The sequence below is a fragment of the Dermacentor variabilis genome, chromosome 6 (genome assembly GCF_050947875.1).
Source record: "Dermacentor variabilis isolate Ectoservices chromosome 6, ASM5094787v1, whole genome shotgun sequence".
In the NCBI taxonomy this organism is placed as follows: domain Eukaryota; kingdom Metazoa; phylum Arthropoda; class Arachnida; order Ixodida; family Ixodidae; genus Dermacentor; species Dermacentor variabilis.
In genome coordinates, this window is record NC_134573.1 from 73,536,356 (window position 1) to 73,549,985 (window position 13,630).

Genomic DNA, 13,630 nt, shown 5'->3' on the forward strand with positions numbered 1-13,630 from the left:
ACCGATTCTAGGACACTTCGCTGCTTCAGCCCCTACAGAGGTGCGCACCGATGCCAGTTGCCACGGACTCGCTGCGTCTTGGCACAAGTTCAACACGGCCATGAACGTGTTATCGCGTACGCTAGCCGTCTTTTGTCCACTGCGGAGTGGAACTAATCTATTACCAAGGCCGAATGTTTGGCCGTTGTGTGTACAGTGACGAAATTCCGCCCCTATTTATACGGCAGGCCCTTTTCTGTTGTAACGGACCACCGCGCCCTCTGTTGACTTTGGTCCTTAAAAGATTCCACAGGGAGGCTTGGACGATGGCCTTTGCGGCTGCAAGAGTATTCGTAGTCGGTGGTGTATAGGTCTGGTCGCCAACAGAAGGCGACGACTGCTTGTCTCGTTACCCTGTACACACCCCCGCCCACGCCGACATGGACGTTTACACAAGGGTTCTTTCTGTTTCCCAGCTTTTGCACATGGCCAACGAGCAACGTCATGACGCTACTCTGAGGACCCTGATTGACCGAATGGAATCTCTTCCTACTGATTAATCGTTACTGTCGTTCGTCCTCAACCACGAGATACTGTACGCAGTTTTAATCATGACGGTCCTCGCCTTGTCCTTGTTGTTCCTCAACACCTCCGCTCAACTGTGCTTCAGAAGCTTCATGACGCCTCAACTGTCGGACGCCTTGGGGTTGCTCGCATTTACGACCGTGTGCGCCGCTGCTTCTACTGGCCCGGCCTGGCACGCTCCGTACGGCGCTATGTAGCTGCTTGCGAGCCCTGTCAACATCGTAAAAAGCCAGCAACGCTTCCCGCCGGGTACTTACAGGCGATCGATATTCCACCTGAGCCATTCTTTATCGTGGGTGTGAATCCCCTTGGCCCTTTGCCCGAGTCCATCTCCGGCAACAGGTGGATCGCTGTCGCTACTGATCACGCGACGCGCTATGCCATCACTCGGGCACTTCCCACGAGCTGCGCAACCGACGTCGCAGATTTCCTACTCCGGGATATCATTTTAGTACATGGCGTCCCGCGACAACTTCTTACTCACCGTGGCCGCAATTTCCTCTCCCATGTCATCGCTCATACCCTATGCTCATGTTCTACCAAGCACAAACTGGCTACCTCCTATCATCCCCGGATCAACGGCGTTACTGAGCGACTTAATCGGACCATCACTCACATGCTATGGACATACGTTTAATCCGACCACAAAGACTGGGATGTGGCTCTCCTTTATGTCGCGTTCGCCTATAATTCATCTCGCCACGATACTGCTGGGTATTTCACCTTTTACTTGCCCTTTGGTAGTGACCCGGTATTACCATTGGACACTTCACTCCCCTTGAAACATTATTCGAGGACCGAGTATGCCCGCGACGCCATCGCTCACGCTGACTATGCGCGCCAGCTTGCCCGTGCTCGTCTGTTGGCATCGCAGGAATCTGAACGGCACGCTTACCCCCCCCCCCCAATCGCCGCCATTGTGACACATATTTTTCACCAGGCTCTTCCGTGCTACTTTGGTCCCCTTGCAGCGGAGTGGGGTTTTGCGAGAAACTCCTTCCGTTCTACAAAGGCCCTTACCGTGTTCTACGTCAAGTGACCAATCTCACTTACGAGATAATCCCCGTGACCTCCGTCATGCCATCCGGTTCCACATCACCTGTCGCGGCACATTTCTATCGGTTTAAGTCTTACTATGCCCTTGCCGACGGCCCCGTCTTAAGCACCGGGATGGCGATTTTTCTACCGGGGGTTGTGTTACGGTGGAAAAACGTGACAAGGTCGTCGACGGTGAAGACGACGAAGTGGCAACCTCTCGGGATTCTCGGCTGCTGTTTATTTACGCCTTGTAAATACATCGTGTAAATAGTTTGATACCCGAGACAACATTCTTGCAGTCTGAGGCTCCACCGCGCCAGGCAACCTGAAGGGCCCTTTAATTTCGCTAGCCAACACAACCTGTGATGGTCGCTGATGACTTTGAATGCCCTGCCATAAAGGCAACGGCAGAATTTTACTGTAGCCCAAGTGATGGCGAGGCATTCCTTTTCGGCCGTAGAATAATTACCTTCCCATTTTGACAGCGACTGGCTAGCGTGAGCTATCACCCGTTCAAGACCGTCTTTCCTCTGTACTAGGAGCGCACCGAATGCTAGGCTGCTGGCGGATTTTGGTATCGGCGTCCTCGTAGAAGCGCGCGAGTACCGGTCGAAGCGGCATGCGTCGTTTGAGTTCTTGAAATGCGTCGGCCTGCGGTGTTTCGCATTTGAAGTGGACATTACATTTAGTTATATGTCTCAGCGGTCAGCGATGCGTGAAAAGTTCTTGGCAAGGCCTGTAGTAGGCGTTATGGAAACTATGGACTGTCTTCTTGTCGACGGGCTCCAGGAGCTTTGCGATGGCAGCTGTCTTCAACGGGTCGGGGCACACTCCAGTTTTGTTGATGACGTTGCCAACGAGCTGAAGCTCATCGTAAGTGAAGCAGCACTTTTCGGCTTCAGAGTGAGCCCTGATGTATTGATGGCCTCTAGTATTGTCGCAAGCCGCCTAAAGTGAATGTTGAAATCTCCGGCGAAGACAATGACGTCATCCAAGTAAGCAAGACAGGTCTTCCACTTCAGTACTGCTAAAACCATGTCCTTCACACGCTAGAACGTTGCAGGCGCCGAGCACAGTCCAAATGGCATAACCTTGAACTCATACAGGGCGTCTGCCGTGATAAAGGCGGTCTTTTCACGATTTCTCTCGTTGACTTCTATTTGCTAGTAGCCAGAGTTGAGATCCATCGAGGAGAAGTATTTAGCGTTGGAGAGCCACCGCAAAGCATCATCTATCCGTGGGAGGGGGTATACGTCCTTCTTCGTCATCTCGTTCAACAGACGATAATCAACACAGAAACGTAAAGTTCAATTTTTTTTCTTCAGCAAGGCTACAGGAGATGGCCACGGGCTTTTCGACGGCTGGTTGATGTCGTCGCGCAGCATTTCGTCTACTGTCTGCCTAATAGATTCACGTTCTCGTGTAGAAACTCGGTAAGAGCTCTGGCGGAGTGGTCTAGCGCACTCTTCCGTTATCATGTGATGCTTTGCAGCTGGTGTTTGGCCAATCCTCGATCACGTCGAGAAGCACTCTTTGTATCGTCGAATACTTCTGAGCTGCTGATGTTTACTTCAGAGGAGACTTGGATGTATGTCGAATCTGGTTTGTGAACTTTCGTCGTCGGGATAGATGCAGCAGAATCCGAGATGGCAAGCGCATTGTTGGTTTCAAGAATTTCCTCACTCTATGAGATCGTCGCGTGCTTGAACTCCTGGTTGAAGTTTCTGGGCATCACTTTCGCTTTTCCTCCGTGCGGTCGAGCGATCCTTCTTGCGACGCAAATTTCACGATTGAACACCTTTTACGTCTGCGGGTGTTTCGCACACGATGGAAATGACATTGCTGGGGCGAGGCGGGGTGCGGACTTGGTTCTCAAGTACACTCAAGGCACGCTGACTATAGAAGCCCTCTCCGCCGGTATCGCATGGTCTATGGACAGCATTATTGACTTAGACCTCAGGTCGATGATGGCGCCGTATCTGGTTCACGAAGTCCATGCCGAGAAATATATCTCGTGAACACTGTTGGACGAGAACGAAAGTGGCAGGGTAAGTCCAGTCATAAACTGTAATTTTTGCCGTGCGAATTCTAGTCGGCGTTATGACGTGTCGTCCTGCTGTCCGAATTTGAGGACCGTCCCATGCAGTATTGAATTTTTTCATCTTCGCAGCGAACAGTCCACTAATGACGCAATAGTCAGCTCCTGTGTCCATTAAGGCGTTGACTGGGTGGCCGATGAGAAGCACATTGATGTTGATCGTTCTTTGCCGTGCGTTGCAGTTAGGTGTTGGCGTCGGATCGAGGCTCCAGCGTGTTAACGTGTGTCTGGCACGTCGCGTCGTTAGGTCTTTGGCCGGTCCAGTCTTTGCTTCCAACTTCCGTCGTGCCGTTCTTATGTCGTCGAGATAGTCTCTTCGGCGTCTTCATCGGCGGCGGAGAATCTTTGTCAGTTCGACGAACATAACCGCACCTCCATCGGTTGCTGCTTTTAGTTTTCCAGATATGGGTTGACGGACCGGACCCAGGTTGGGCCAGTGTACGGTGGGCGCAGAGGCGACAGGTAGCGGCCTGGTGACGGCGAACAGTATGGACATCGAGGGCTCGACTGAGTGGCGGCGAGGTAGTCGGTGATGTCACGTGGGCGTTCACCTTGCTGTGGGCGCAGTGCGTTTACCGGTAACTCTCGCAATACCATCTCACGGTAACCTCATCAGTGGTCGATGTGGCCGACTTCTCCGCAGTGATAGAAGAGCGGACGGTGGTCGGGGCTCGCCAAACCTTCCTATTCCTTTAATGCACTGCGGGGCGATGGGTTGGCGGGCTGGCGACGGCGGTGGTCGACGATGCAACTGTGGCGTTACCGGACCCTGGCGAAGGCGCGGAGGGGGGACGTGACGGACCCCCTCCGCGGACTCTGGCTACGGCGGCGTTCGTCATCACTTCCGGCTGAAGCTGCGACGATTGAGGTACTCCGATTGATGGAGCTCCTAGCGCACGACGTGAGTAATTGAAGCCACTTGAGGGTGTGATGACGGGAAAAGCTTCTGAAGCTCCTCGCACACCACCACTCTGATAGCATTGCGCAGGTCGTCGGTGGCCAGTGATTGAACACCGGTACAGTTTATTGGGTTGGGGCGGCGGTTGAATTGTCGACTTCGCATTTCCAGTGTCTTCTGTATACTGATGGCCTCGTGAAGAAACTCATCCAAAGTCTTATGGGCTTCGTATCATACGGTGAAAAGTTTCTCCTTCACACCTCGCATGTTGTCCGATAGCCTGCACGACGTCGGTGGTCAACGAATTCCACAACGTGATATTGCGTGGGAAACAATATTCGCGCAAGATTACCAGTATGCCGTGTCGCGCGCAACAAAATATTTTGTATGAAAAAGTGGTCGTGACATTTTAAAAGGTTGGCGGTTGCAGATATTTATCTTTATTAAGGACTATGCCATAAAGAAAAGTTCTTCTAAACATGTGACATAAAAACGTTTTCGACGGGCGAAGAGCTCGGGCCAGTGCAAACGCCGTTTAATCTGAGTAATTCTCTTGTCTTATAACGTGGTTAACTCCTGGAGCTGCTTCTAAACGCATCTTTTGTAAGAAAAGCGAGTAGTCCATCACGCTAGCCCTGATTACCGCCGAAATGCGCGGCGGCGCGCGCTTGTGCAGGTTTACAGCTCGCACATCAGATGAGGGGGAATTATGTGTGTATGATATGCAGCTCTGTGCGCATTTTCACCATGGTACTTAGAACGTACTGTGAAGCTTCGCGGAATGCGGCTGACGAACAACGTTCTCCTTATGAATCCATCATTGTACAGTATCTTTAAAGTGAAACGCTGGATTGTAGGCGCGTACGTCTGATGTCGTTTCACGCACTATGTATAGTATCATCGCTTATACCTTTGCAACAGTACTGTCCATGCACCTTACTTTGGTATTGTTGTGTAGAAAAGAGTAGCCATTCCTCGTTGTGCTCAAATATCAGTGTCTCCGCGTGCAAAAATGGTGCCACTGTCGCGCCACGCACAATGCAATCTGCGTTACATATAAACTCTTGCTCAGCATTCAGGAAAGCATAGTCCGCCAGCACGTTGGACGATTCCAGAGGCAGTGGTCGCGTTTGAGAGAGCTCATTCTGCCATACTAGGTATAATTCTTCAACCTCAGGGATGTGCTCATGCGCACCTATAAGCCCTGCAAGTGCAAGATATGTTGCAGAATTTTGAGGGTTGCTCAGATATAGCGCCTTCACATTACACGCGTAGGCTCCAGAAATGACGTCGAGAAAATTGGGGCCGCAAGACGCAGAGTTGCCCATTCGCAGCCAGCGCCTTTGGGCGCAGCTCGCGTACAGCGAATAGGTGAAGAACACAAATGAAACATTACATCGTGGAACCTAACTACTTGTATCAGAAGTTAAGGTTCTAAGCTTTGTAGTGTGTGAATGTCCTTTTTGTTTTTGGCTGCGCCATTTCTTGACTCTAGTGCCGATATAGCATCAGCACCTCGCACAAGATTTTTCACGTGCCCCACTGCGACTGCGTCTACGATGCCGCCGACCAAATTTATTTTTTTCCGGCTTGGTCAGTATTTTTTCATCGCGTGGAGTACATAGCGCAGATTGTTCCTTTCAGGGGGATGAAATGACGCGGCGGTTACTCGAGTGACATCCTGGTTACGCCATGCCCTCCTGGCGAAATAGAAATATTCACTTTTTAATTACTCCTATTATAGTTAGTAGATGTTGCAGTTGCGGAAATAAAACTGTACAACGGTGATGTAATGCTTGCGTAGCGCAAATTGAAAGACTAGAACTAATTTAGAGAAGGCTGAAATTAATTCATGTGTGCCGCTTGGGCTACTAGTTATGTGCAACTGGGTATTTCAGCGATCTTGCCCAAACAGCAAGAACGGGTAGTACGTGCCAGAACGGACAAGCAGAACAAGAGGTAAGTATTTAAAAAAGAGCTGCCCTTCCACTACAGCGAAGAGGAGTGCAAGCGAAACTCGGGATGCACGGCTCTTCCTTGTCGTAACGGCTCGCCCTCCTTCTCCCTTAAGGCGAGGTCGGCACATCGATGACAAACTCTTTCTCGAGCGTGTTCCCGGTGGCGTTCACCAAACGCGCCTGTTCTTTGGCCGAACGCACGATGCGCGGCCCGCTCCGCTGCCGTTGCTTCAACGCAGCCTGCTCTTCGGCAGAACGAACCAAACGCAGCCTCAACATCTCACTGCTGGGCCTGAAGTGTCGGGAAACGGCGGGTGCGAGGTGAGCTACAGAGGTCAAACAAAAAAAAATAATAAAAGCAGGTGGGTGAGGTTAAGAAATTCAAGTTCTTCATGGCAATTCGCCGACATATGTGGTACTTCCTAATGCGAAATTTGAGCGCAGCTCTACATGTGTTCTCATTTTACGATATATTGGCAGGCCTGGCGCGAGACAATCTGTCTCGCGCGGCGAGTTGCAAATGGAGCGAAGTGCCGCACGAATGCTTCGCATATCTGCACATCGCGAGAGCCAGCTCGTTGGTGACGCGCGGGCACGATACACAGCAGCCCCCGTCGACAAACCTCCCAAACGAGGTGCGCAACTCTTAGCCCTCTTGTAGCCATCGTCGCCGCACTAAACTTTTCTTCTCCCGCTTTCTCCGTATTCTCCTCCCCCTTCCGCCTCATGCTTCTGCGGCAGCCTCCTCTCAACTTCCCTCCTTGCGTCTTTGATACCCGGCTGCACCGCGCGTTAGCTTTTATCTTCGGCTGTGCGCGTCCGCTCGCTTATGCCGTGGTAGGGCGTAGGACCCCGATGTCGACGCTCGCCTCAGGAACAGGCGCCTAAAGCTACGCTCTAAAAAAGCAGCATCAAGCGGAACAAGAACGTCTTCGTTACACTGCAAGCCGTGGTGCAGAACGTTAACATGTGCGGGCTCATAAGTAGCACAACGACGTCTGGGGTACGTGAGCAGGCAGTAGCGTCGCATGTTTAACAATCACAAGATGATGAGGATGATGACGACGGTTTATCTGAGTCGTTTTTGAAGTGGAGCAGCAAATAATAATCACTTGGCCTGCTAGAGTTCTTTTGTTCAACTTCAACTTCAACTTGCCAATCATGCTTGCCATACATTCTTTTCATTCTAGCAGTTTGTATACGTATCCTTAATCTTTTTACATGCGTAAGGATTTGTACACTCACCCTAAGAGGAAACCCGTCCATCCGTCCTTGTAGGACATACGACGAATCGCTGTTAGGAAAATAATTTACCGTACAATATACATACAAATTTAAAAGTTACAGTGACGTGTCCCTTCGTGAACGCGGCTGACGCGCAGGCGTATAGGTGCGATAGCACACACGACGCTATCAGACCTCGGTACGCCTTGATGTCTACAGCGTCCGCATCGCAGGTTGTATTCAAGACAGGGCTCGCGTGGCCGCGCGATACACAGCAGCCGCCGGAATACAAGGTCCCCTTGCAATGATTCGCCTACTGTCTAAATTACCTGGCATAGTGTCAGCGTGCACAGGCAAACTTGAACATTTAACACTCGATGACCATGGATACTCGCTGTGAAAACGCTGACGTGAGGCATCACGGCAGCAGCAGCGAGTGAAGTGTCCTTGGTGCTATCTATCGCGTCCACGCAAACTGAGCGGTGACAACACAGCGCACGCTAAACTACGAGCCGTCGAACCACCTAGAATGTGCCCCCAAAGCAGATCGCTTTCAAGATAAAAGTCCGTGCGACCGCGCCGTGAGACCTGCAGTACAGTGGCACCTCTGGCTGGGTAGCAGGGTAGTACCGTTCAGTACCCCATGGTAGCACGGTTGTAAGCGGAGCGTTCTCGCATTGATGCCTCGGGACAACTAGCGTTCTGCGACGCTGTTGTTGAGACGCCGCGCCTCTGGTCGCAACGTCTGCGATGAGAGGTGGTGGCAGGTGCTGCACGGGGTTCCGAACGCGTTGCTTGAGGTAATGGCGCTCGAAGCACCGGTTGGCTTCTGCGTACGGATAAGGCACGTTGATATGCGGGAGCACCCCATACCAGACTGATATATAGTGCCGCAAATAACCACCCCCCTTTGTGTTATCACAAACAGCTCCCTTTGTGTTATCGCACTGCCCTTTGTGTTATCGTACAAGCGACAGCGACGCCTGGGAGTCATCCAGTCACACGTGACGATCATAGTTGTCTGAAGAGCACGGGTTCGGGACGTTCAACATTATTTGTCACGTGTCATATTTCTCCGCGTATCTACCGTTTCTAAGTGTTGCGCAAAGTAAAGCGCCATCAACAAGTACAAAATTATTATGATGCAACGCACGAGTTCGTTCCGCGCGTCATCGGCCGTCATGACAAGACGCCTGGGCAGACATATGAAAGGGCCCTACATAAAGAGACGTTACCGATTATGAACACTGGAATTACAATGAAGCGTAACGTGAGCTGTCTCATCAGTCGAAGATTTGGTGTGCGGGCAAAAAAGCCAGACACACCTTAGTGTCCGTTGAACAAGTTTGTTGCACATTCCTTACGTGTTGATAAGGACGCCAGCCCTGCATTGAGATATTTGCGTCACCGTTTTACTTTTGCGTCACTTACAGGCACTCGGGCTGCGGTTGTGTCATTAGTGTTACATTTGCGTAAATATTTCTTGCAATTGTCTAATTTTATGCAAACGTTTGCCGCAATAGCATCACGTTTGATTAAGCTAGTTATAGCTATTTCCGTACATGTTGACGACAGTGTCACGTATCGTCGATTTCCATGTATACTGGGATCCGTCGATTGTTTGTTTGCAATATCCCAACTTGGTGACAGACCCTTAGAAAAGAAATGGTCTGTCTTAAGGGGTACCAGCTGAGGAACACCACATGGAGAGCAGATTAGGATGTTACACTTCATGAATGCACGAAATCACGAATACATTTTTTTTCTAAACGGGATAAGGCTCAGCAATGCAGGCTTGAATTAATAGTTGGTTGCAGCAAAACAACGTTCATTAGCTTTTGGCTGTCTTTCCCACATCATTATTACATATCCTGCAAGTCATTTATGCCCACCGAGATGGATGGCGAGAATTAAAGGTAAATACCGTTATTGTTCACCACACTAGTATTCGGTTTAAACCTACGGATAGAGCTGAGCAGTGCTTGTCAGTTCAGTTCCTTCCACATTAGCTTTTTCACTGACCTTTCTTTAATAAAATTAAATATATAACGTGTTTATCGCCTTTGTCTGTATCCAAAACAGTATTAATGCATATTGAGCTATAGGCCATTGTGGTTTTGCAGTACAAACCTTTTTGAAGAACTTGTTACTTTATCCTTGATGTAACTCCGATATTATATATCTGCTTTATGATCAACAACAACATCCAAACTATACCTCCATTAACACTGAGCATTTTCTTTCTCCCAAACCTTGACAATACGCAAAATGCTAACTGCAATTTAATATAATAATATGTCGCAACCTTTACGGTGCACGGTTTAATTCAGTTTTCCGGCTCGAACGTTTGGTATGAGCTATGAATCGAAAGAAATGTAGCCAGAGACTTGAAATTGCGTGCCAAATTATAATACTTCACTGACCAAACTGCATGCTGAAATTTATTTTTGCTGCCAGTGTTTCGTGCTTTCAGAATGTTCTACGTTCTTGGGCAGAAACTACGAACTCGTGTCTCTTGGAATTTGTTCTAGTGAGCTTTCAAGTAGTGCGTCATACTTACATGCCATGCTGCTATTGTTTTCCCGTTTACACATAACTTATATTAATAGCCGATGTCTAACGAGCTATAAGCTTGGAACCTATCGGTCCAGGCAACATTTTGTGCATTTCTCTGGTATTCCTACCAGAGAAATGTCTCTACTCCTTAACTCCTCAAATATGTGTAGCGTGATAACCAATGTATGGAATGCGTCAATCCCTCTTCTCCTTTAACGATGTCTTTTCTTTAATCGTAATGTCTTACGTACCAAAACCACAATCTCATCATGAGACACGGCGTAGTGGGGGACTCCGGATGAATTTTGACCACCTGGGGATCATTAACCTGCCAACGATGCACGCGACACGGATGTTTTTGCATTTCGCCCCCATCGAGGTGCGGCCACCGCTGCAGGGATTCGATCACGCGGCCTCGTGCTTAGCATCAATAGACCATAGTCTCTAAGCCCCCATGGCGGCTCTCTAACAAAATGCCTGATGGAATTTCGGTAGGAAACGCAACAATGAAATTTAGTCTGGCTGTAGCGGGATTTCTGTGAAGATCAGCATGCAAGCGCATGGCTTTGAGTGAGGCTGCATCTGAGCTTCTCGTATCTAACAACAAAAGAAGAAGAAAGAATAAAGAAACATTTATTTTTTCTTCTGTATTTTTACACGTACGGTGACCAGAGCAAAAGGCACCGAGGCCTGACAGAGACTCCTGCTCCGTTGAAATTTTGGCAACAGCGAATAGCTTACACGTAGCACAAAAGTAAACTGAGCGTCGTCATTTAAAAATTTTATAACAGAAAAAAATAGCTTTGTCAACTTGGACATTACTATGATTAATTACTGCTAGAATCGAAATTATTCGTTCTTTTAGGACACGTGACATGCAGTTACTATATTACATGTACTCAATACAAATATATCAAAATAAATTACAAATGGTTAGCATAACATTAAGCGCGAAATTAATACTTAGTAACACTATAGTTACACTTATATAAAATATAAGTATCAAGGAACAGCAATTAACAATGTAATAATCACAGCACACTTTAAATATATAATGGGAAGTAAAAAACAGTCAGTTGTATACGATTTCATTTTCAATTAAGAAGAACTTGAATCATTTCGTTGTAAGCACATTGCATTCCGTGGTTCTTAGAAGATTAAACAATGCAGAGCTTTGATAACTGACACGTTGTCTACCATAATTGGTTTTCGTCCACGTAACACGCATTGCTTTCCCGCGTAGTGGATATTCATTTTGTGAGTGTGACCAGTACACATCAAGATGTTCATTAGCTTTTATATATTGTGATAACTTATAATCATAAATTAGGGGGGGGGGCTTTAGTTCTTCATATTTGACAAACAGAGGATCTGTGCTCAAACGTTGCGGCCTTCCTCGATAAATTTTAAGACTCCCAGCACTCTCTTTTGTAAATTAATAAGTTTCTTGTAATTCTGCGTATATGTACTGACGCCTACTAGTACACAGTAAGAATGCCTAGAGTAATCTAATGAATAATAAAGGACAGTTCTTAACCAAACAAGTTTAATGTCACTTATTTTAAAGAAACAAGCTGTTATTTTGCTAACCTCAGCTCTAAGGTTTATAACGTGCGTATTCCATGATAGGTCCTCTCTGAACCACGCACCAAGAAACTAGTCAGCTGGGGCCTGTTCCAGTTGAGCCCCACGGAATTTAGCCGTAATTTCATGATCACGCGGTTTGTTAATTGGCACAAATATTATGTACTTCGTTTTGTTAACATTTAGCTGTAGCTTACTATTGTGTAGCCAATGCGCAAACCGATCTAAATATGTATATATTGAACTTTGCAAGTCAGTCATCGATCTATCCGCAAAAAACACATTAATATCATCGGCGTACATTAGTAATCTTTGGGAAAATTGAATTGAATAAAGATCATTATGATAAAGGTTAAACAATGACGAACCTAGCGAAGACCCTTGGGGTACACAATTCTGAGTTCCTAATTTGGGTGACTTTACAATATTGCCTGAAACATATTGGTATCTATTTGTGAAGTAGCTTTGTAATAATTTTGGTGCGAAAGCACGTATTCCGTTATGATGTAGGCTATCGAAAAGCACTTCATGATTCACCTAATCAAAAGCTTTCCTTAAATCTACGAACAGCCCGATAATGTATAGTCTTTGTTAAACGTTTTCTATGATTACAGGTTTAGCGTTCAGTAGTACGTGCCTGTTCACACGATCTTCTTTTCCTAAAGCCGCACTGCGCATCACACATGATATTGTATTTAGCCATGAAGCCCTCGATGTGGATATTAATGACTATTTCGAGAACTTTCGAAAACAAAAGAAGCAGTGAGATTGCTGGTAAATTATTGGCACTGTTATCTGTTCCCCCTTTATGAATTGGACATACTCTAGCTATATTAAGCGCATCACAAAAAATCCCACACTGAAACATTGAGTTAACAATGTGACATATCGGAATAAAAATTACGTCTGCCCAATGTTTGGAACTGAGATGACATCATCAATAGCATATACACCATCATTTTTTTAGATTTCCGACTATTTTTACCACTTCATGCATTGTTTTAGGCAATAAAACAAGTGAATTCCGAAGTGTCTTTCTTTCCGTGCTTTCAGTGTTTTTGAGATTAACAGGTAGTATGTATTCTCCACTACGTATAAATTGAGCATTTAGTACCTCAGCAGCTTTCTTCGTCGCTTACATTGCTCACTGACGTCACTACCACGCAATTCGAATTTCGAACTTAAGCTGTGTCTCAGCACTCGGTTTTCCTGTTTCGCGACTCACACCATGCGTACAGGCATATTTCTTTTGAGATAAATAGAAGCAAACTCAACTCAGCTATAAAAACAGTGTTGGTCCTATTCTTCTGGTAATGAACTCTAAGTTATAAAAAACTTCAATAGCAAACTGTGATAACAAAGCTCTCGGTTAGCTTAGCCTGTGCTGCCAGAAACGGTACGTATTTCTATATTTGGGTTCAGACAAGCCAACTGTATTTCTTCTGAAGCAGGCTGCCTACCTTGAAAGCGTCAGCTGGCTGGCGCTGCAAAAGATTGGGTCCTTTGCCAGCGTCTGATCTCGATAGAAGCAGGACGGCCACACCAGCCAAAAGCACAGTCAGAGAATGCTTCATTCTGTTGGCTGATTGTGTCCACAGCACTGTGCTGCGGGTCATTTATACCCTTTCCGGTTAATTTGATGCTGGCTAATAACTTCAGATTGGTTTTCAGCGGAATGGGCACAGCAGTTGTATTTTTCATTGGCAAAAT